This window comes from Gorilla gorilla, chromosome 5, assembly GCF_029281585.2.
Source record: "Gorilla gorilla gorilla isolate KB3781 chromosome 5, NHGRI_mGorGor1-v2.1_pri, whole genome shotgun sequence".
NCBI classification, from domain to species: domain Eukaryota; kingdom Metazoa; phylum Chordata; class Mammalia; order Primates; family Hominidae; genus Gorilla; species Gorilla gorilla.
In genome coordinates this window covers 70,125,404-70,148,515 of record NC_073229.2, presented here as the reverse complement: position 1 = coordinate 70,148,515, position 23,112 = coordinate 70,125,404, and the positions used below count along the sequence as shown (strand labels likewise).

Sequence of the window (23,112 nt, the reverse complement as noted above, 5' to 3'; positions counted from 1 at the left end):
CCCACCTCTGCCGCTCTGGCCTTATTTCATTTATGCCCCAACAACATCTATTGCCTTTTTCTCCCTCTCCCTCCCAAGTGTCCGAGTTAGACTGATTCTTGAGAACTACAAAAATCTAAGATATTTACATCCCAGATGAGACAAAGACATTGTCTGAGACCCTCAGACCAGCAGCTTCTCAGAAGGTGGCAATAGTTCCAGAGATATAAGTCATAAACAAGTCATTATTCAGTATGTTTTAAAGAGGAAAAAAAAAACCCATGCAATCCAAGAAATACCTTTAGCACTTCATGAATTAACATGAACCTCTTCATCAAACCAAGATTTGCGGAATCAGTTTCTACTTTCTTGAAATGCCACCTGGTTTCAATGACATTCTTGAACCTATCTGGGTAACATTTTAGCACTGCAGGCAATTGAGTATTAGCCCATGAAACTAATTCCACTTTCCAAAGTACTCAGGGTCTCTGACAACTCAAGGGAATAATAGTAATGCCTTTATCTTGCTTAAGTGCAGGAATCAAAAAGCTAAGATGGGATTTCTGGAATGAATTCACCATGGAAAATATAAATTTTCTAATTTGAGAGCCATTAAAGTCCATCACTGACTATATACTATCTGCTCTTCCATATTTTATACAGATTTACCAAATTCTCTTTATAGTTTTCACCAACAGTCATTTCTCCCAAAATTATGATCCATAGACATTATTCAGCAGAGTATGTATATTTTATTTCCATCTTCGCCTGGTTTGGTAGCTCACCTCCAGTTTCCTGACTACGGATTTATTTTGAACCTTTTGGTATTCTCTTGGAGTCAAAAGAGCAGGTGTTAAGGACAGGCAAATACAGAGTTTCACAATATTGTTGGAAAGTACTCAATTCTCTATTCTTTGAGAATAGAGATTTTTTTCTTCTTCTTTGCTCCTTTTAATCTTGGACCTGAAAAGGATAAATGTCACCACCTCTACTGTTAGCTGTGTCTCAAAATCAACAAAAAGCTCTTAAATCAATAACCCTAGCTCTGGTCTTTCTCAAATTCTTACAGCCCTAGGAACTGAGGGTTGATTAAAGTCAGGAACCAGGTCACCCTAGAAAGAGAGGTGAACCAGCCTTGGGTCTTCCCTAGGTGTACTTGTCTTGAAATTTTGAAGTCACCTATTACCTCCATTGTATATTAACATTTATCATAATTATTATTTGCTCATTCAACAAATATTGCTCTGATATGGTATTGAATATTCCTCACATAGGAAAATATGAACAGTTTATTTGCCACCCAGATGGTTTGGAAGCCTATACCCTCCAAGACACTGAGAAAAGAAATCTTTCTCTCAGGAGAGAGAATGAGTGCCAAGCAATGGGAGAAGCCCCTTAAAAAACCATGAGATCTCGAGAGAACTCACTCACTATCACGAGAACAGCATGGGGAAAACTGCCCCCATGATTTAATTATTTCCACCTGGTCCCACCCTTGACACGTGGGGATTATACAATTCAAGGTGAGATTTGGGTGGGAGACACAGAGCTAAACCATATCACTCTTCATCTGTTAAAAAAAAAATCAGTATATTTGCTCTTTATGCCTCATGGGATGGTAGCAAAAGTCATATTTGAGAAGATATATAAAACAACTTTGAAAACTGTCCAGCAGATGTGCATACAGAAATATTGAATGAGGTAAATTTATCAATATTAATTAAACACCTCTAAGGTTCTAAAACAATGTTTTTCAAACTCTGACCACAACCAATTAGAAGCCAGCATATACCCAAGACTAAACAAAAGTTTAACAACACTTACGTTACTTAGATATTTTTAATTCCCTTTTCTTCTTTTTTTTTTTTTAAATACAAGTCATGCATTTCACACGGCAGTGGTCCTTGACCCTCAACTCACACCCAAGAATTAAAAAAATTTGATACCCAGGTGCTACTCACCTTGACTCACAAACAATGGTCTGGGGTGGGGCTAGGGCATCAATATTCTTGGACAACCCCAGGTGATTCTATCCTATAGCCAGGACTGAGAACCACAGTACCAATGGTTTCTAGATCACAGCTAAGAAAACACTGTTACTTATTTACATCCTTATCTGCTAAACATTCTCTGTGCCCAGAATTTGCTCCACTTGCCCCTGTTTGCTGAAGATCTGCTTGTTACTGAGTTGATTACTCACTCATGTGGCTCGTGTGTGTGTGTGTGTGTGTGCACGTCCCAAGTAGTTGGGACTACAGGCACATGCCACCACACCTGGCTATTTTTTGTATATTTTGTAGAGATGGGGTCTTGCCATGTTGCCCAGGCTGGTCTTGAACTCCTGGGGCTCAAGCGATCTTCCCATCTCAGCTTCCCAAAGTGCTGGGATTACAGGCATGAACCACCATACCTGGCTAAAGAAAAGCAAAGGGGAGGGAAATGGCCAGACCTCCTCACCTGCTCACACAGCAAAGGAAACTCTCTGGTCATGTGTAGACAAGGGTCTGAGAAGAGCCTTCAGAAGCCTGGGAGATAATAAGTTCAATCAGAAGGAGCTTCCTGGTCTGGCTATCTCCCCCTTCCAAGTGTAGCCCACATGGAACAGAAAGCTCCTCCATCCTCATCTTTCCTCTACACAAGTCTGGGGGACTGTCCTGTTTGCTTGGTTGATCTGCAGAGTACACTTAGCTGTCTGGCAGAACCTAGGACAAAATGCAGAAGGTACCAGGGATGCTGGAGGCCCTACATCTGTGCCCCTGCCCTATCCTTGGGTACACAAATGAAAACAAGAAACTTGAATTCTTTCTGTACATAATAGGTTAAGAAACAAAAGCTGTGTCTGTTTAAAGCACAGTCTTTGGATTTTGACCTAGATCTACCAGTCATGATACTAAGAGTTGACACTTATTGCGATCCTTCTGTGTGCTAAGCATTTCATACACACTCTAACTCACATCTCTTCAGATATGCATCCTATGGATACTCAGATTAAGTAACACACCCAGGGTGGCACAGTTAAGAAATGGTGGTGTCAGGGTGCTAATGCAGGTTTATTTTTATTCCAAATCCCATGCTCTAGCCAAGGGCTTCTCAGCACTACTGATGTTTTGAACCAGACAATTGTTTGTTGTGCGGGGCTGTCCTGTGCATTATAGGATGGTTAGCAGCATCTCTGGACTCCACTCATTAGATGCCAGTAACATCCCTCCCCCTCCAGGTATGACGATCAAAAATGTCTCCAGACATCACCAAATCATCCACCTCTGGGGGAAAGACGGGCAAATTCACCACCCACTTCTCCCCATTAAGAATCACAGCTCCAGGCTGGGCACAGTGGTTCACGCCTGTAATCCCAGCACTTTGGGAGGCCAAGACGGGCAGATCACGAGGTCAGGAGTTCGAGGCCAGCCTGACCAACATGGTGGTCAAAAATTACAAAATTACAAAAATACAAAAATTAGTTGGGTGTGGTGGTGCGTGCCTGCAATCCCAGCTACTCAGGAGGCTGAGGCAGGATAATTGCTTGAACCCAGGAGATGGAGGTTGCAGTGAGCCGAGATTGTGCCATTGCACTCCAGCCTGGGTGACAGAGGGAGACTTCATCTCAAAAAAAAAAAGAATCATGGCTCCAGTCTAAGCCACAATGTATATTGTTTCCTGGTCCTTTACAAGTACATAAACCGCTACTCAGAAGACAGAGCAAGAACCAAACACAACATTCCAAGAAAGTTTCGTATAGCAATAATACCACCCCATCCTGCAGATATACTTTGTAATTCACTAATTATAGCTATTTTCTCCTTTTATGGCCTCTGAGTGCATATTGGGATCTAATTTTGAAAGAGTTAGTCCACCTCAAAAATATGAACACTACTGAGAGATCCACCTATTTACCCTTCTTTGAGAAATTGAAGGAAAATATGTAGTAAAATCCATACGAATTCTTAGCTCCACAGGCCATTAGAAGAAGCTTTTGTTCCTGCATCATTGTAAGAGAGCACATGATGTGAATGAACTTCTGAAGGGCAAAGCCTGTGTCTCAAGCCTCTCCATCTCCAGCACTTGCTTGCCTAGAACAGAGAATTCTCACTAAATGGTCAACATTTCATGAAACATTAACTATTTCGTAGCACCCCCTAATCATCTGATTAAAATTAAGATGAAACTTTCCCATCTTTCTAATATATGTACATATATATATAAAATAAAATTTATAAACTTGAAAAAAAACTAGTGCTGACATTTACAGAAGAGCTGAGATTTCAGTGCCAGGCTATTCTTCCCTATTGTTTAAAAAACACAGCAGAGCAAAACTCACATTTGGAATGAAGGGAATGTTTACCAGAATCGTCTCTTTCAATACGTGCCAAGAGAACTGTAGCTATTTCATTAGAATAATATTTTCATTGGATGAAGGGAAAAAAATTAGAGGAGAGGCTTTTAAACTTTTTTCTTTCAGATTTGCCTTACCACACCAAACTGTTATACATAATATACAATCATAACAGGAACGCTCATTTAAAAAAAAAATCTGAATTCAAAAGAAAGTAACTAGGAGCACTGACTCCACTTATTTGGAGTCTGTATTTCCTCATTTCTGAATAAATAAAAAATAACTAATTGTGGTTGCTTTTCAGGTTACCCTTTAAAAACTCTTAAAAGACCAGGAGGGCAAAAACCAAAATGTTCTATTTGTAGTTAGTTGCAAAACCTAACTGAAGGGAATATCATTACCTGGGAAATGATAAATTTCCACATGGCTTCAAAGGAATTTTAACATAAGACTATCAATAAATAATATTCCTAACAAGAATAAGTAGACTCTGTTGAGCACTCATGATGTGTCCGGCACCGAACTCAAGTGTTCTACATGCATCAATGTTATTTCATCTTCATCACAGCCCCATGAGGTACATACTTATTAATATGTTCATTTTAAGAAAACTGAGGCCAAAAGAGATGAAACAACTTGCCCCAAACCACAGCTAGATCAAGATTCAAGCTGTGGCTGTACGAAGCTTTATGCAACACAACCTGAAAAAAAAAATGCGGATTTTAAAAAGGGATATATGTTCACTACATTTTTTACTGTGTGCCATGAAATCCCAAAGTTGAAATGAATGTTCAGAAATCATTCTCTTCCCTTTACTTCTGTGGATCCTTTCACATCAAAAATCAAGCACCAGGCATTACCTACAGCTGGGGCAAATGGTTTTCTGGGTACCTTTTTTTTTTTTGGTGAGACAACAAGTCTTTTGTATTTTTGTTTTGCTTTCTGTAAAAATCCACAATGACAGAGACTGCCTAGTAACAAGTATCAGGAGAGGCAAAGAAAGGCTTACTTTTTCTAGCCCAATATGCCATAAGCTATAACAATAAAGTGACAGGACCAATTACTTTACATACATACCAGAGCACAAACACCAAAATGAAGGTTGTGCTTCAAAGTAGTTAAGTTTTTGAGGAGTTAAATGTTGTACTCAAAATTTCCACTGTGGAGATGATGGGAGCCCCTAACCCCGGTGTTGTTCAGGGACCAACTGTAATTCCTTCCAATCCTAAATACATACTCCATGCCATTACTAAACGCCCCTTTTAGAACTGCCGGTCTTTCAAGAGAATTTTCATTACTTTAATGAGCATACTTATTGACAACCTCGATTCCCCACCTCGGAAGCCCAAGTTGGCCCCGCACAGTGCCTGGCTGTTTCCCAGCTGAGGAAGGTTTGCCATCACTGAGGCAATCAGGAAATGTGTTGCAAACTCGGAAGGCAACTCCAAAGCAGGAGCTCCAAAATTATTCTCAGTAGTGACAGCATCACTAGAATTAGTACACAGCTTGCCAAGAGGAGGCTTTTGAAGGGGAGAAATACTGATTTGAATGTATAAATACTGGCATATTTATTTTAACATTTGGATAAAGAATTGGAAGCATCAGCAAGTGTTACGTCCAAGTGAGTAAGTACACTGCTGCAGGAATGATAGTGCAGATTTTGATGCAAGGTCCTGACCACTCAATAAGGTATACACACACCCTTAATGGAAACATGCTTATCCTGAAATGATTCTTGTAAAATGAATAAATAGCTTTCTATCCTGTTAACTTGCATAATGATTAAAGATTTCCTTTTCATGAATTAAAAACAGACCCAACAAATGCTAGTTGCCAAAATAATCCTTGTTTATCCAATGAAGCTCAAATCTCAGTGTGTGTCAGAAGATGGACCTATATGCACCAGAAGGAAATCTGGTGCATACACACCCGCAAAAAAAAAAACAAAAAAAACAAAACAAAACATATCTTTCAATGGATATATCCACTTAATAAGATTCCTCTACTCTGGGTCTTCCAGAATTGGTTGTTACGCCAAATAACTGAAATAATTACCATACATAATTAATAATACAAGATGGGTTAATGTAAGATAGTCAACATTTAACTAATAATTGAAGGACACGCACCCAAGGACAAACAGCAGAAATAAAAAACAAAAACAAAAACAAAACCAAAGCCATGCCTTGGTCCTTTGTTTTTAGATACACACTTGGATACTCATCCACTGAGGTCCTAAGCAGTCTGGCTCCCTTCCAGTTGACCTGGTCAAGGGTGCAGCAGCTCAGGGCTGGGTACACGTTGTGGATAACCTTAACAGGGCAGTCAAGGGCAGTCTACCTTCCATGCAGCCAACTCCTATTAACTTCAGTAACAGGAGTCTTCACTGACAAGCAAATACTCCCAAACTGTACAATACTCTCATGTTTAACTCGACTGGAATGCACTGCGTTTGTGGACATTGTTTGGTGTGTGTATTTGTTGTGGATTTTCCTCGTTTTTACCCAGAAATAGCTTCTCAGAGTACTGGAACAAGTAGTACACACGTGGGTCTAAAAATCACACATACAGTGTATTGTATGAGTTATCCCTAAGGCGCACACACACGGGTAGGTATTACCTGTACATTTGAAATCTCACTCCATAACTAATTTTTTTAGCCCAGGCTCTTCTCATTGGGTTCCTGGACAAAATCATTTCTAACCCAGCTAAGAAATATGGAATGCAACTTAGGTCAAGACAATGAGCCTGCCAAGGCTCCTGGACTTCCCACTAGTCTGCCAGTGCCTGGAGCACCCACAGCTGCACAGGAAGCTGCGGTGCCCGGCTACCTCCAGGTCCCCGCACCGGGTCGGCGAGGTGCAGCAGCCCCCAAACCCAGGCTCCGAATATTCCCCAAGCGCTCTGAGTGCGAGGTCCCCACCCGCCTCCGTCTGGGGATGCCCGGTCTTGCTCCCTAGACTAGATTCCCTCTCGAGTTATCTACGACCCTGTTCCACCGAGGGCGCTGCGTTCCCATAACCTAGACAGACGTTCCCAGCGTTCCAGCCCCACCAGCCACCTCCGACACCCCACCGCGGCGTTCCCATCCAGCCAAGCCCCAGCATCCGCCCATTAGCCAGCTGCCGGCGGTTCTCATCACAACTCCGCTCCTCGCGCCCACCCTCTCAGAGAAGCCCCCTCCATCTTACCCGGGCGAAAGCACATGCCTAGACCCACCCTACTCTTTCCGGGGTTCCCCTACCTCGGGCTGCCCTTCCTCGGGCTCTCCCTACCGCCCCGGGCTTCCTCTCCTCCGCACTCCCCTCCCAGGTTCCGCTCCCCTCCGCCCTGCGGAGGGCGCCCCAAAAATGCGGACAGGACGCCCCTCGTTCTGCCCTGTCGGACTCCCCCACGTCGCGGTCCTGAATCTCCCGCCCTCCGGGCTCAGCCTTCCCAACATCGCGGTCCCCACACCCCCGCCAGCTCTCCAGGCTCGGGCTCCATGACTCCCCAGCATCGCAGTCCTGGCCACCCCACTACAGCCGTTCAGAGCTCCAGGGCTCCCCAGCATCCTAACCCGTCGTCCCCCCTTCCGGGCTTGGATTCGGAGACTCAACATCGGGGCCCTAAACTCCGGCCCCTGGCCTCAGGTTCCCAACGCTGCGACTCTGGACCTCCCCTCTGAGCTCGGGGTGCGAGGACTCCCCAACGCCGCGATCCTGACGTCCCCGCCTCCCGAGCTCGGGCCCCGGGGCTCCCCGACCTCGCGGTCCCAATACCCAACTCGACCCGTTCCGCGCCTCCCGCGGCGGGACTCACCGGCAGGGGCGGCGGCCGAGCCCGTGCGCGTAGCCCAGCCCGGCCCAGCCCGCGCTCCCGCCTCGGGGTCCCGGCCACGAGCTTCCCGCGGGTGGCTGTGACCGCGGCGGGCTCGGCTCGGGGGAGCGGCCGGGAGGAGGAGACCGCCGGGGGCGGGTGACGCCCGGCTCCGCCCCTTCCCGACCCGGGGGCGGGATGCGCAGACCCGCGCGCTCCGCTGCAGCCCGCGCCGCTGCCGCCGCTGCGAGGAAGTTGACTGACGCCGCTTCCTTCCACCCAGGACGCAGACCCTCGCAGTCCCTGCTAGCTGCAAAAAATCCGGAGAGTTTGAGACAGAGACGCCTTAACCGCCCTCATATTCTTTCCAAGAATTCACCTCCCAGGGGGCCATTTCCGAAGTCCCTCGGGAAGGGCGGAAAACAATAACAAACTTCATCTGCGCTGTCAAGACTGATTTAAATCCTGGCCTTTCTCTCACCACTCTCGGGTGAACGTTCAGGGTCATGCCCATGATATAAATAATGTGATGACATACCACAGAGGCCCTTGCAGACACTTCCACACCCCTAAGATACACCCGCCCAAGACTCGCGCCTCTCCCATGACTACATCACACAGACACATCTGACACTGACCTGCAGAAGATCCACTTCTACCCTGTGTCCTCAATCTACAGCCTTCGTGGGTCCCAGCAATAGCGACCCACACATACAATCTATTGGAGGCAGGGTGCGGGGGTGGGTTCCACCTCCCGACTTGCTCCTCACCCACAATGTTCTCGGTATTTTACCATGAGAAAAAGACAGTTAAGAAGTTGGATGATCAATTAACAAATCAAGTTGGCTTTGCTTTTAAAAAGCCTTCTTCATTATCTGGAGAAAAGAGAAGGCCTGGGAAGATGGCCTGCTTACTGTAAGATTTTGTCAGACAGGCCTAATTCTGGTCTGCTTACTGTAAGATTTTCTCAGACGGCCTAATTCTGGTCTGCTTACTGTAAGATTTTCTCAGGCCTAATTCTGGTCTGCTGGTTCCCAAAACTTCTCTTATACCACTGTGTTTCAGTGACATGTTGCACAACATTTCACATTTGTACAATGTTTCTATTTTTCAAAACATTTTAGCCGAGTGTGATGGTTCACACCTGTAATCCCAGAACTTTGGGAAGCCAAAGTGGGCAGATTGCTTAAGCCCAGGAGTTCGAGACCAGCCTGGGCAACAAGGTGAGACCCTGTCTCTGCAAAAAATACAAAAATTAGATGGGCGTGGTGGCACACGCCTGTAGTCCCAGCTACTTATTCTCAGGCAAACATCACGAAGCAAAGAAAGTAATCTTAGCAGGATTATTTCAGTTCCATAAATGAAGACATTTAGACTCTGAGCAGTTGCACGGCAGGTTTGAAGCTGAGTCAGAGCCGGGAAAGAGCCCAGGGGCCTGTCTTTAGAGCCACTGCTCTCCCCAGGGAATCATAGTCCAGCACTTACTTATAGGTGGATACTAGTGGGAATGTCACAGGAGGTCTTTGGCAGCTTTGCTCCCTCCATCTCTTCTTCACCCCAAAGATGTCAGGGAACTCTCCCTTAACCTCAAAAACCTGGGCTCTCCTTTATCGTCAAAAACCTATGATAGGCCAGAGGTCACAACCGTACAAGAGGGCTTATTGAGAGGGAGTGAAAACTCCTTCCACTTTGGGCCACTCTAGAAACAAAATTACAGGTTAGCACATCTAGAAGCCTATCCACAGCCTTCATCCAACTAACATGAGCTGTCAGCCGGGAGCTGATGAGCCTCCGAAATGCATTGCTGATTATTTTTGCAGTGTTTTTCTCCCTAAGAGTTAATCCATGTGGAATGTGAAGAAGTCTTAAAAGGAGACTAACAAGGCTTCTGATTCTTTCTCAATGGTAAATGTTCCTTTCTTCTTGCCCTTTATCCAAAAGGCAGATGTGAACGTGCATGTAAAGTGTAATGGGTGTCAGGCATTGTTATCTGTGCATGAGGCAGTTCTGTTTGCAAGTGACGCTGTCCAGAGCCACTAAATAAGAATGGTGGTTCTCATCCTTCATGCCTTTTAAAACTACCTTGGTCTCAAGCTAGCTTCTTTTATTTTCTACTGTGAGGTAATGGCCTACTTCCGTTTGGGCAGTAAAAGTGATGTTTTGGTAACACTGGAAAAAGTCCTAGGGTGACCTGGCTATTTTTGAATTATAATAAAAGCCTGTTGGGTCCTTCATAAAAGACAGTTAGGATTGGCCTTTGGTATATGGAAATTCACAGCCAACTTTCCTCTATGTAATAATCCCATCTGGCAACACAATTTTGACCTGAGATTTTTCCAAAACCTGGAAACAGCCAAGATCTTGGATACTGCAGTATTTCCTCAATAAGGAGAATGCTAAACTGCGAATCCAATCAACACGTATCAGACCTAGTTCCCTTTCAGATTGCCCTTGAAAGCCACAGACATAGGCAATATGCAAAATGATGAAAAAATAGATAAGATTAAAGAGTTATTTTTGTCCGAATCTCTAATAAAATAGTTTGAGCTATTTTACATTGGATACATACCACATTGACACTGTTTTTATAAACCCTCCACTTTGTGTTTACATATCACTTTTCCAAGAAGCTCAAAGTATGTTTGATGACATCATATTACTCAACTTCATACACTTATATGAAGTAGGAAAGGGGTAAAAACTGGTAGCCTTATTGTAACATGGAGAAATGGAAGTGTGAAATAGTTAAAATCACTTGCCTGGAACATTCTGGTATATATACTGGTTCATACTAAAAGTAGACCTATTTGTGAAAACTGCTACAGTGAAGAGTTATTTAAAAGCTGTACTATTTTTGTTTTCTTTTTACATCTTATGAAAGGACTGAGGACTATTAATTTCTTCACTATCTTGGCAGAGAAAAGGAGAGGCACTTTGCATAGTGGTTAAAAGTGTGGCCTTGGGAGTAAGAGCCTTCAGTAGGTAACTTAACTTTTCTTCTTCCTTTTTTTTTTTTTTTTGGAGACAGTCTCACTCTGTCGCCCAGGCTGGAGTGCAGTGGCATGATCTTGGCTCACTGCAACCTTGGCCTCTCGGGTTTTTTTTTAAGTAATTCTTGTGCCTCAGCCTCTCAAGTATCGGGAATTACAGGCATACACCACCACGCCCAGCTAATTTTTTGTATTTTTAGTAGAGATGCGGTTTTGCCATGTTGGTCCCAAAGTGCTGGGATTACAGGCATGAGGCACCATGCCTGGCCAGTAACTTAACTTTTCTATACTTCAGAATCCTTATCTCTAACACAAAAATAATAATTGTACCCACATATCTTATAATGAAGGCCTGATTAAATGGGTGAAAAGACAACGACTTCATTTAAGTGGGTTTTTTTTTGAGACGGAGTTTCGCTCTTGTCGCCCAGGTTGGAGTGTGATGGCGCAATCTCGGCTCACTACAACCTCCACCTCCCGGGTTCAAGCAATTCTCCTGCCTCAGCCTCCTGAGTAGCTGGGATTACAGGTGCCCACCACCACACCCTGCTATTTTTTTGTATTTTTAGTAGAGACGGGGTTTCGCCATGTTGGGCAGGCTGGTCTCGAACTCCTGACCTCAGGTGATCTGCCCTCTTCAGCCTCCCAAAGTGCTGGGATTACAGGCGTGAGCCACCGTGCCCAGCTTAGGTGGTTGTTTATGGGATCTTTGTTTCAATACTTTCTACTTGCAGAAAAGATATACTATCCCAGTGGACTACATAGGAAGAATTTGGGGAAACTTGAATGTCTGTATTTTTTTACCGTGAAGTCAAATCTATCATTCCTTGACATTCCATGATCAGATAGCCATCCATACTTAGTTTTTCTATTTAGATCCCCTGCCAAATGGCCAACTGGGAAAAGTAACCATGATACTAATTTCACATACAGGATGCTAAAGAACTGTGGTTAGTCAGACTAAAAATAAAAATCATGATTTTCTTGTACTGTCTGTCCATTTTATCCATTTAATGGTGGAATGGTAGGGGCTCACTAAAGCTAATTTGATTTTCATTAGGAATTGCTCATGCCATTTTTTCCTTTTTGTTTACTTTTAATAATAACAATTCAGGGAGCAAATAAATTAACCCATGTAGACAAAAAAGAGATGTAGAAATTGCTCCTGGGCCCTCAGTAAGCCCTGGGCACATGTGAGGTTTTGAGGCCTTATATCTGATCTCTCATTCTCTAATGTAACTAGTTCCTAGTTGAAGAGTTTCAGATGGCAAACTATAAGAATAAATGATAAAAGGACTTAGCGTTATTTTAAAAGTCTTATCTAATTTATTTATTTTAAAATTTTTAATCGATACTAATAATGGTACGTATTTATGAGGTACATGTAGATGTTGACATATGCATACAATATGTAATGATCAAATCAGGGTATTTAGAGTGCCCATCACCTCATTTATTTCAATTTACTTTTTATTTTTATTTTTTTGAGACAGGGTCTCACTCTGTCACCCAGGCTGGAGTGTAGTGGCACAATCACAGCTCACTGCAGCCTCAACCTTCTGGGCTCGGGTGATCCCCCCACCTCAGCCTCTCAAGTAGCTGGGACTGCAGGTGCACACCACCATGCCTGACTAATTTTTTGTATTTTTTTGTAGAGACCAGGTTTCACGATGTTGCCTAGGCTTGTCTCAAACTCCCAGGCTCAAGCGATCCTCCTGCTGTGGCCTCCCACAATGCTGGGATTATGGGCGTGAGCCACCATTATCACTTATTGGTGTTGGGAACACTTCAAATATTCTCTTCCAGATGTTTTGAAATATATAATATATTGTTGTTAATTATAGTCACCCTACTGTACTATTGAACACTGGAACTCACTCCTTCTACCTAACTGTATGTTTGTACTTATTAACCAACCTCTCTTCACTTCCCCCTCCCTTTCCAGCCCCTGGTAACCATCATTCTACTCCATACCTCCATGAAATCAACTTTTTAAGTTCCCACACGTGAATGAGATCATATGGTATTTGTCTGTCTGTGCCTGATTTATTTTACTTAACATAATGACTTCCAGTTCCATCCCTGTTGGTGCAAAGGATTTCATTTTTTATGGCTGAATAGTATTAATAAAGTAATATGAATTCCTACAGTCCAACAACATTTGATGTGTGTAAGTGTTCATTTTAACACCTGTTCCTAAACAAAACCCAGATTTAGGAAATACAGTGTGTAATTGGATCATGGTAATTTAACAGCAAATAAAAGTATAGATATCAAAACACAAGGCCTTTCCTTATTCTCCAGCAGAAATTTGCAACTAAAAAGCCTTAGGGTAAATGGACTTGGTTTCCCTCCTCTTTAAAAGGTCTGACAATTTTGTTTCTTCTATCCACTTTGCTCCTGATTCTCAGTCATTTTATCCTGGGGGAGAGAGGGAGGTGGGCAATTCCTGAGCACTGGGAAAATCAGAAAGATTGAACTTCAGACTGATACCAAAAGCTTCGAGAGGTTAACATTTTTTTTCTTTTCTTTTCTTTTCTTTTTTTTTTTTGAGACAGGGTCTCACTCTCTCACCAGGCTGATGTGCAGTGGTGCGATCTCAGCTCACTACAACCTCCGCCTCCTAGGCTCAAGCAATTCTCCTCCTTTGGCCTCCCAGGCAGCTGGGATTACAGACGCCCGTCACCACACTCAGCTATTTTTTGTATTTTTAGTAGAGACGGGGTTTCACCATGTTGGCCAGGCTGGTCTTGAACTCCTGACCTCAAATGATCTACCCACCTCAGCCTCTCATAGTGCTGGGATTACAGGTGTGAGCCACTGTGCCCAACCAGAAGTAAACATTTTTTACTCTGCCCAACTTCAGTTCAATCTGGACTGTGTTCTAAAAGATTTTGGAGAGAAATTTCTCAGGCTTAGGACTAGAAAAGGAAAGCCATATGAACTCACCCAGCATGAAAAACCGAGGCTTGAACCTCTGGACTTTGCCACACCCCAGCTGGTATACTGATAGCAGCCTGGAAGTGGACAACTCCCTATAGCTCATTTCAGTCTGTCACCTATCATCTAAGTTAGGCTAATGAGCAAAGGCACAGACCCTCCTCTGTTGGACAGCTGGGGGTCAAAATCCCAGGAAGTGACAGAGTGTCCCTGTCCATAGCTCTTTAGTTGAAGCCTTTCTCAGGGATACTTATCTCAGTTCTCTCTTTCTTTAAATAGGCTGGGACGGTGAAAATGGCAATCTTGGACAAGATGAGTAGCAATTGCATTATTCATGCTTGACTCTGCCTTGGTTTCAGGGTTTTAATGATCTAAAAAGAAAAAAAAATCAATGCAACAATTGGCCAGTTTAATTCAGCTTGTGTTTACTGAGTCTGTTTTCACTACAGAGGAGTAAGTCAGGGGGCCAGAACTGGCTGTCCATGTGTCCATCTGGAAGGCCCCTCAGGATAGATGAGACCTGGGCTACATCCCAGCCCAGACCTCAGGGCAGGGCAGATAAATTGGGGTCCTTTCCAGTCCATATTTGCACCCCTGGGGACAAGGCACTGGATGTTGGGCCAAGTTTAAAGTTGTGGTTTTAGTCAAGGGTGACTTCTGGTCTGATGGGAAATAGCATCTTGAGTTGACCTCTTTCGTGATACTTTCATTTTGCAGATCTCTTTTTACTTCTTTGGCTCCTCCGCTAGACTGTAAGCTCCTACGGAGAGAGGTTTGTATACATGATAATCATTGTCCTACCCATATGACATAGCAAGTAGTATGTGTTCAAAATATATTTGTTAAATGTATGAACCAAACAATGTAAATTCTTGGCACATTGAGAATCCACTTAGTCCAGGAGTCCATCATCATTTACTATTGAACCCTTAGAGAAGGCTAGAATGACCTACAAATGTTCCAGAAGAAAACATGCCCCGGGGTGGAAACAAGGAGGATAAGAAGAAGCAGTTAAGGAGAAGCATGTCTTCCAATCTGAGAGGAAGGGAGAGAGAAGGGAAAAGAATGAGCAGGGGTTAATTCTGGTCCCAGCAAGCAGTGCTACGGTAATGAACCGCTCAATTTTTTAAATTGTCAAATTGAATTAAACTGAAGTAAATTGGCCAGGCGTGGTGGCTCCCGCCTGTAATCCCAGCGCTTTGGGAGGCCGAGACGGGTGGAGCACGAGGTCAGGAGTTCGAGACCAGCCTGACCAACATGGTGAAACCCCGTCTCTACTAAAAATACAAAAAATTAGCCTGGTATGGTGGGGCATGCCTGTAATTCCAGCTCCTCAGGAGGCTGAGGCAGGAGAATCACTTGAACCCAGGAGGCAGATGTTGCAGCGAGCCGAGACTGCGCCACTGCACTCCAGCCTGGGCGACAGAGTAAGACTCTGTCTTAAAAAGCAAACAAAAAACTGAAGTAAACTGAGTTGCAAGAATTTGACATACTGAAGAAGTATCCTGAATAGTTCAAACTAAAGTAAAATTCTCCTTTGTTCTCCCTCTCAATTAAATTAAAATTCTCTGATTATCCTTCCCACTAGCCTGGGATCCTCCAGCCCTGAGGACATCCAGGAAGAACCCTGGAAGCTACTCTGAGTGTGAAAGCCAGGTTTATCGGGTCTTTCTCCCTAAACGTTCCAGGTAACCTCCAAAAATCATCTGACAGCCTGGGGGTTTTGACAAGAGCCTTCAAATCCTGGCAATGTCAAGGGGAAGTTCCAGCGGGAGGCTTACAAAGCAAGTATTCCCTGCAATAAGGTATGATGACTGAGGACTGACTAAATTAACTAGGGTCTATGCATGATGTGAAATACTGTGCAGTCTTCAAAAATCACATAGACTGTATGGCACAGAGAAATATGCAGTCTGTGGTTCTATGGTTTAGTAAAACAGAGCAGGTTATAGTGCAGTTGTGATCCAATTTTTTTTTTCTTTGAGACAGAGTCTCACTGAAAAGTGAGTAGCCTGTTGCACAGGCTAGAGTGCAGTGGCACGATCTCGGCTCACTGCAGTCTCCACCTCTTGGGTTCAAGCGATTCTCCTGCCTCAGCCTCCTAAGCAGCTAGAATTACGGGAGTGTGCCATGCCTGGCTAATTTTTGTATTTTTAGTAGAAACGGGGTTTCACCATGTTAGCCAGGCTGTTCTTGAACTCCTGACCTCAGGTGATCTGCCTGCCTTGGCCTCCCATAGTGCTGGGATTACAGGTGTGAGCCACCATGCCCAGCCAAGTGATCCTTTTTTTTTCAAAGAAGATACGCTGTACATGCACTGCAAAAAAAATAAATAAAGAGAAAGAAGCTGTACATTTATAATGACATTTCCAGCATAACATTTAAAAAATTATTTCCAATATTTTCCAAATATTCTTTATAAAATAAATACATACATACGTAAATGGCTGTCGCTAATTGCTCGGTATGTACATACAATTCTAATGGGCTATAATTAGCTATAGATTATTATACAACAAAAATACAGTAAAGTTAATTATAGCAATTGTGATGGTGATGTGTGGGGTGCTTTGTGAACATCCTGTGCTTCTGAGCTCATAACAACAACAAATATTTATTCTCTTTTAAATTAGATGTTAAAAGAGGTAACTTGCTACAGGCAACCAAAAACTGTCAGAGTCAGTTCATCATCTGTGGTACAGCAGGCGTGGGTGGCAGGGAGGTCAGTCTTGGCGTGCTCAGACTTCCAGGAACCTGAGATTCTTGGAGGGGACACTAAATGTAATAGGCAATAAGCCCCCTTTTAACGGCCACTAATGGGTACATCTGGTCCTTTGACTAGCAGCATTGGATCTGAGCAGTCTGCCTTCCACCTATGCTTCTCTTTAATGGTGCATTTGACATCTCTTGTCCCCTCTATTAAATCAGGACTGGAAAAGAATTGTGCCAGTGGATGCAATTCTATTGAGATTGAGTCCAGCAAACGCTGCAGCAGGTTGAGGCCTGACTGCTTTAAATCTCTCTCTTTTTCTCTTTGGACAAATCCAATTAGCCCTGATCCCTCCACATTTCTGACAAGGGGTCAGCAAATTGTTTAGGTCAGAAGGGAAGTACCTTATTACAATGCCATGAAGACACTAAATAAAATTTAGTCTGGAGACAAAGGGGACACATGGCTATTGCTCAATATGCAATATTCTATTATTAATTATTTCATCCATTCAGAATATATTTATTGAAAACCACCTAGGTGCTAAAAGCACTTTGCTAAGATCTCAGGACAAAGAAATGAACATGGTGCAGTCTTCACTCTCTGATCTAGTGGAGAAGACATATTTAAAGAAATGATGACAATGCAGTGTTACAAGGGCTACAAGAAAGGTACACTAGACACTGTGAAAAAAACAGAAGAGCCGCACCTAGCTCTCTAGTTACCAAGCTTTTTAGTGCTGGGAGGGTCAGCAAAAGCTTAGGGTGAGTCATGAAGGCTGAGACTAATAAGCAGACAAGAGGGGAGGAAAGCATTCAGGGCTGAGGAATAGCAGGTGCAAAAGCACAGAGGCACACAGCAGTATGACACTTACAGGAAAAAAACCATGGGTGCAACTCCCGCTTATACCCCTCAGCATGGAAGAGAGAGATATACAGTCCGTGACCAAATAGTTTGACTGTTGGTCACCTCATCACACACATGGAGTATAAAAGAAAGTAAACACAGTCCTTTACTTTGGGTTCCCATGGCATGCTCTGACTCATATAATATCCTCAGGGGAACAGATATTCAGGAGCAGCTCCTCTTCCTGTTTCACTTAACCTACCAGTTCCTCTAACTAGCACCAAGATTTAGTATCGACTTTCACAGTGGCTGTGTGGTCAGCACCTTGTGTAAGCAAGGGCAGGAGAGTCATCTTTCCTCTGGGCTCTCTGCTTCCTCTCTCCTTCCCCATTTCTTTGGCCCATTTAAACGTTTGCATTCCCTCCACTCCCAGCTCTGCCCAGTGTCGTCATTGTCCTCCTCCTCCTCCTCTTCATTCTTCTTTCTTCCTCTTCCTCTTCTTGCCCTTCCCTTTCCCCTTCCTTCCCTTCTCTTCTCTCTCTCTCTCTCTTTTTTTTTTTTTTTTTTTTTTTTTTTGTTTAGAGATAGGGTCTCTTTCTGTTGCCCAGGCTGGGGTGCAGTAGCACAATCATAGCTCACTACAGCTCACTACTGGGCTCAAGCAGTCCTCCTGCCTCAGCCTCCCGAGTAGCTAGGACTACAGGCACATACCAGCACATCTAGTTAACTTTTTGTACAAATGGGGTCACCATATGTTGCCCAGTCTGGTCTCAAACTCCTGGCCTCAAACAACCCTCTCACCTCAGCCTCCTAAAGTGCTGGGATTACAAGTGTGAACCACTGCACCTGGCCTCTTCTTATATTCAGTCTTAGGTACATTTTAAATCACTCAATTTCATCCACTGCTGCTACTGGACTGGGTCAGGAGCTTCAAATCAAGTAGGTGGGGGGATAGAGCCCATGAACTGGCCTTAGGCTCAAATATCTGAAAAAGATCATCAGGCCTTTCATGTCGTCTAGTTTAGCCACCTGATAACTTATGATATTAAAAGAAAATCTGTCAACTTCTCTGCCTTAGAGAGCATTCTCAGCTTGGTGATGTGCAAACCATGAAGCCTGGGGAAGGTTAAAGAGAAAGAAAATCTGTCCTACCAAATGGGAGGAACCATCGCAAGATATGAGACTGGAGAAGTAAGCTGGGCTCACATTTTGAAGGACTTTGCATATCCTGAGAAGGAACTTGAACTACACAATGATTTTCCACCAGAGCTGGGGAAGAAGGATAAACCCCCTTCATGTCCTCAAGCTCTATTGATGTGGACCTCTGCTCTGATGGGAGCAAGTTATAGCCCTCAGGTGCTGGGTTGCTTGCTATTGGAGATAAAAAATTATAAGCAGGGAATTCACACGAAGGGATATTTTGTTTTTGAAAAATCTTGCTGGCAGCAGTGTGGGAGAAGGATCTGAGACTTAGCAAGGCTCCAGGCATGAGAAACTGGGACAAGGACACTGGTTAGAAAGCAGTTGTAGGTGCGAGATGCTAAGAGCTTGAAGGAAGGCAAGGTTACTGTGGCTGAAGAGCAAACACCAGATCCAAGAGGTATTCATAATTAAAGGCAAAGTCAGTAGCATTTGGTGGCTAATTATAGGTAGGAAGCTGGATCCTATGCTGTGCATTCATATAGATTTCCGTATTTTCCATGTCGTAGTTTTTTATCTCGCTATGTTGGAATTTCTTTTTAAAGCCTTCTCCATGACAGCTAAAACCATGTGAATCTTGTTCACGGCTATGCTCCCAGGACAAAGCACACTGCCTGATAGATACAAGTCTTTTAAAAAGTTAGCTAAATGTATAAACAAACAAATAAATAAATGAGATGAAGAATTACCTGCACATAGAAGGCCTAAGTGACTGGTGGTTAGGGAAATTACCAACTAACAGAGGAAGTAGAGGAGGAAAAGGAGATTTGATTCAAAAATTGCAGTTTCATTTTGGTTATGTTTTATTTAAGGTATCTATGGGGTCACCAGGCAAAATACTCAGCTGCAATTGAAGACTGGGGCGAGTTCTGGTCTGGTATGATAGATGAGGAGGTTGTTAGTGGACATTCATAGCACAGGTATAGGTAGGACAAGTACAGGTATAGAGGATAAAAAAAGAAGACAAATGACAAAGAAGTTTTTTTTTTTTTTTTTTTTGAGACAGAGTCTCGTTCTGTCGCCCAGGCTAGAGTGCAGTGGTGCGATCTCGGCTCACTGTAACCTCCGCCTCCCAGGTTCAAACGATTCTCCTGCCTCAGCCCCCCGAGTAGGTGGGACTATAGGTGTGTGCAGCCATGCCAGGCTAATTTTTTGTAGTTTTAGTAAAGATGGGGTTTCATCGTGTTAGCCAAGATGGTCTCTATCTTCTGACCTTGTGATCCGCCTACCTCGGCCTCCCAAAGTGCTGGGATTACAGGTGTGAGCCACTGTGCCCAGCCCAAAGAAGTTATTTCTTTTTTTTTGAGATGGAGTTTCGCTCTTGTTGCCCAGGCCAGAGTGCAATGGCATGATCTTGGCTCACTGCAACCTCTGCCTCTTAGGTACAAGTGATTCTCCTGTCTCAGCCACCATGCCCAGCTATTTTTTTTTTTTTTTTTTTTTTTGGAAACAGAATTTCACTCTTGTTGCCCAGGCTGGAGTGCAATGGCACGATCTTGGCTCACTGCAACTTCCACCCCCCAGGTTCAAGCAATTCTATCACCTCAGCCTCCCGAGTAGCTGTGATTACAGGCATGTGCCACCACACCTGGCTAATTTTGTATTTTTAGTAGAGACGGAGTTTCCCATGTTGGTCAGGCTGGTCTCGAACTCCCGACCTCAGGTGATCCACCCGCCTCGGCCTCCCAAAATCCTGGGATTACAGGCATGAGCCACCGCACCCGGCCTATTTTTATTTTTTTATTTTTTTGTATTTAGTAGAGACGAGGTTCCACCATGTTAGTCAGGCTGATCACAAACTCCTCACCTCAGGTGATCCACCTGCCTCAGCCTCCCAAAGTACTGGGATTACAGGCATGTGCCACCGTGCCCGGCCCAAAGAAGTTATTTCTAACCAGAAGGCTGGCAAGTTATTTTGGTTTTGTCACTTTTTTATTTCTATGGAGTTATAATTCACATACCATAAAATTCACCTGTCTTTTTTCTTTTTAGAGACAGAGTCTCACTCTGTCGCCCAGGCTGGAGTGCAGTGGCACAATCACAGCTCACTGCAGCTTTGATATCTGGGGCTCAAGGGATCCTCCCATCTTAGCCTCATGAGTACCTAGAACTGGAGGTGCACACTACCACACCCAGCTAATTTGTTCACAGAGATGAAGTCTTGCTGTGTTAACCAGGCTGGTCTTAAACTCCTGTGTCAAGTGATCCTCCTGCCTTGGCCTCTAAAGTGCTGGGATTACAGGCATGAGCCACCATGCCCAGCCAAAATTCACCATTTTTTAAGCATCTAATTAAGTGGGTTTTGGTATAATTAGAAGGTTGTACAATGGTCATCATTATCTAATTCCAGAATATTTTTGTCATCCTCAAAAGAAATCCCACATCCATTAGCAGTCACTCTGCATTCCCTGTTGCCCCTAGCTCCTGGCAACCACTAATTATGTTTCTGTGTCTGTGAGTTTGCCTATTGTGGATATTTCATACAAATGGAATCATATAATATGTGGCTTTTGTGTCTGTTTCCACTTAGCATAACGTTTTCAAGCTTCATCCATTTTGTAAGGTGCATCCGTACTTTATTCAGAAGACTGGTGTTTAACTTTTAGCAAAAGTTTTTGCATTCCCATCCTTGACTTGGAAGGCTTTCCCACACCTTTAGAGTACATCCTTCAAAATCCAAATGGAGGAATGTCTCTTTATTAATCCATAGAATTTGGAAAATCTTTATGCTGAAAGGAGCTGTAGAAAGCATCCTCAGCTGCTCCCTGAAGGCATCCCTGACTAGTCTAGCCACAGGAAACTCTTTTCTGACTCCTAGGGCACTCGCTGTGTAAGCTATACAATTAAATGCCTAATTCTGTAAATGTTCACTGTGTCTGACTTCTCAAATCAGTGTGAAAACTTCTGGGGGCAGAGTGTAAGAGGTATCTTATGCTATATTCTTACTTTATTGTTTGCAATACTTAGCTCACTATTGTATGGAACTCTTACCTATAATCAAATAAAAACCAAAATGGCACTTAATCCCTCTAATTGCTAAAAAGTTTCCAGGAACATTATTACTTCATTTTTTAAAAGGGTTGACTGTTTCTTTCTTATACTCTGTAAGGCACTCTTGGATTCTTTCTTATACTCTTGGATTACTGCTCAATTCACAACAATTATTCTCCATTTTCTGAAAAATGGTCCTCTTTTTTCCTCATCCCAGGCTGATATTTAGCTAGAATGCCCTGGTCTGGCTCTGGAACCAGTGGATTGTTAATGGCTTGTGTCCATTCTCAATGGTTCTGCCCATAACATACCAATTGTTAAAACTGTCAATATCCCTCCTATGCCACTATCCACATAGTAATATCAATAGGATCCCAGCCTTGTCACAGTTAGATTGTCCAAGTAAGGGTACCTGACCCAAACTTTGCCAATTAGATACCCTTCAAGAGGAATTTGGATTAGGTTCATCCTTGCTATGTGATATTTTGAACAACAACAACAACAACAAAAAGTAAACTCAGGCGATGTTGGCAGCATGCTAACTGGAAAACCAGGTGAAACTTGTCTCAGCAGATGACAGAGATAAGAGAGTGAACTAGTTCTAAAGAGAAGAGCAGCTACAAGAGATGAATCTAAAGTCTTACGGGCATTCAAGTCCCTGCTTCCATTCATTCTGGCAAGCTGGCTGTATCTCTGCCCTTGACTTCCATTACATGCCCATGTATCTTTATGTGTTGAGCTAATGTATTGAGGTACCCATATTCTTGTTTATTGGAGGCAAAGAATCAGAAAGAAGAAGAGCTATTTGTTTTATCCATTCTCCTTCACTGTCTCCTCTGACCATTTCACCAACTCCCAAACCCTTTCACCCAGACCGATGTTCCCCTGGTATGCGTCTTTGTAGTTACAGCAGTTGTTAAATACTTTGAATAGCATCCCTTCTCAACCCTTGACCCCTGCACCTACACACACCCTATCCTACATGCTCCTCCCAGCACAATGAGATGGAAGAACAGAATTAGATCTTGTTTGAGCCAAAGAAAATTTACTAATGTCCCATTCTTTGCAAACTAGAGTTTCTAATAAACATCTCTTTTGATCTTTAGCTACCTCGAGTTTCTGTTGCCAATAACCAAAAGAGTTAAAAGCATTCAGAATGCTTTTAATATAGGCATAAAGATTTTTAAAAATAGAGTCAGAAGAGACGTTAGAAGTCACTTTGTCATTTGACAGATGAGGAAACTGAGACCCAGAAAGCTAAAGAACCTGGTCTGATAGCACACAGATGTGTCAGAGTGAAGACTGAAGGGCTTCTCATATTCACT

The 23,112-nt window shown here is 43.3% G+C and overlaps 1 protein-coding gene across 1 annotated transcript in view; it reads right to left on the bottom strand.

Moving 5' to 3' along the window:
- PAQR8 (progestin and adipoQ receptor family member 8) overlaps nt 1-8,318 on the bottom strand; it is a 45,925-nt gene extending 37,607 nt beyond the window's left edge. The window contains exon 1 of the mRNA XM_031011816.3: nt 8,114-8,318. The gene's annotated coding sequence lies outside the window, so the exon portion shown is untranslated. The remainder of the gene's footprint in view (nt 1-8,113) is intronic.
- Between the last annotated feature and the right edge of the window lie 14,794 nt (nt 8,319-23,112).